A 2,317-nucleotide genomic window follows, 5' to 3' on the forward strand; every position below is an offset into this window, starting at 1 on the left:
AATTCAGATAAAATCCCACTAGAGCGAATACAATTAAGTAAATGTTCTACAGAAAGCAATTTGCTTTTCATTAAAATTTTTATTGTAAAATGTCAATGTGAAACAATAAATTTTTATTTGAGCAGCTTTATATTTACACCAACTAGAATTGCATGTCTCATTTAAAATTGGTAGCAATTTACTAATTAATTAATTGCATTAAAGAGATTACTAAATTGGTTGCTGCTGTTTCTGATAATCATTGGTTTCTCACGCACAGCATTTGAAAGCAAAAATATACTGGTATTTATAGAATATGTATTTGTACCAAATAAACTCGGTCTAACGCAACAAGAGGACTTCTTTTCAATGCAAAGAATGTCAAATTTGTTGCAAAATCCTGAAACCTTGATATGACTTTTGTCTCCTCAAGTCATTTTGTCTCCTTTTCTCCCTACTAAAACCTTCTCTGACAGATTATGGAGCTTAAAATTTAAATTCTGGGGCCAGCCCTGTAGCCTAGGGGTCAAGGGAGCTAGATCCCACATGGCCTACCACAGCTGGAATCCTAGCCCTAGCAGCCTGAAAAACAGTGCATGCCCAAAATCCCAACAGGATGAAGAAATGGAAGAGAAGGGATCATGGCATGATCACATGCCACTGGGGAGTGTCTCTCTCTCTCTCTCTCTCTCTCTCTCTCTCTCTTTCTCTCTCTCTCTCTCTCTCTCATATTCTCTGACAATTAAAAAAAGAAGAAGAAATATTTAGATTCCAAATAGGAAATACATCCCTAAGATATAACTGTACATGAGTAACAAGATCTGCCCCCAGAACCTGGATATGAACACCACAGACTCACTTTCCTATATGCAATTGTCCTTCACACCTGACCTTGGTTTCTACACTTCCCTTTGGAAGTTGTGCACTGTGGAGCCCAACCTCTCTTTCTAAATACAAGCACAGACACACATGCTTAGAGAAGACATATTGGAAGTTTAAGCTATATGAAGATCACCAGCAGAGCACCTTGGACCTCCTGAATCAGAATGGCTAGGAGCAGAATCCAGCAAGTAGTTTTGGGGGTTTTTTTTGGTTTTGGGGTTTTTCCAAGAATTTTTTGCTATAGGATTCTTGTACTCGCCAGAGAGACAGAGAAACAGAAAGAGCGAAATCACCCTCCAGAGGGGATGGCCATGTCGCAATCCCTTCTCTTCTTTCTCCTCATGGAATTTTAGGCACTCATGCACACATATCTGGCATGAATTTTAAGACGCTGGGTTCAGGACTTGAACTATGGTCAGTTACATGGGAGTCCAGTGACGTAACTATTACACCATCTGCTGGTCCCCAGCAAGTAATATTTTAAACAGGCACAGGCTGAAACGTGGGTACCGTAAGAGCAGAACAGGAGATTATGATGTGTAGATGAAAGATCTCTCACAAAAGTCCATACACAGGGCTGTTAGATAATTGGCCACAGTGTGAGGCTGCATTATTCTGAGTGGCAGTGTTGGGAGTGGGTGGAGAGGTGTCTCATAAAGCCTGTTGTCCTAGAATGGGACACTAAAATTCAGTGGGCATGGCCAGCCCATAGCCTAGTGGTTAAGGGAAGTTGGATCCCATATGGCCACTCACAGTGAAATGCCAGCCCTGGAAACTTGGAAAAAATGCAGGGCATTCATTATGTTCATGCATGCCCCAAATCCGGACAGAGTGGAGAAATGGAAGAGAAGGGATTGCTGCATGACCATGTCCCACTGTGGGCTGCTTTATCCCTCTCTGTGTCCCTCCATTTCACTGTGGCTAGCATATGTACCCTTTGGCAATTAAAAAAAGAAATAAAACTCAGCGGGCAGGCTTATGGTACAAGGTGCGGACTTCCTCCTTTTTTCTTTCTTTATTTTGGAAGGGAGGGGGAACAAAGGGTAATTTATTAAGTAACTTCTATTTCGTGTCATCAGACTTACACAGAAATTAGAAGGCTAAATAAGAACTAGTTACTCACCTAATTTCACAGCTATCTGAAGTGGCCATCGCTATACAGCTGCTTATCTATGGTCTACTCAAGATAAATGATACAATTTATTACTTGCTTATAAGCTAAAACACAGCCTCGGTTTAACACCTTTCCTTAATTCCACCTCTACACTTACAATATACTTGAGGGCTGTGAAAAAGTCGCTACCTTTTATATAGGAAGTGGATGTTAAGTCTTTAGTGCAGTAAAAGCAACTTCATTTAAGCATAACTACCAACACCACTGGGGGGGAAACAAAAGTTTGGCAGGGGGCCCCAAGACACTTCCTAAGGGGGGGGGGGGGGGGATGGAATGGGAATT

This window comes from Tupaia chinensis, unplaced genomic scaffold, assembly GCF_000334495.1.
Source record: "Tupaia chinensis unplaced genomic scaffold, TupChi_1.0 Scaffold145907_1, whole genome shotgun sequence".
Classification (NCBI taxonomy): Eukaryota; Metazoa; Chordata; class Mammalia; order Scandentia; family Tupaiidae; genus Tupaia; species Tupaia belangeri.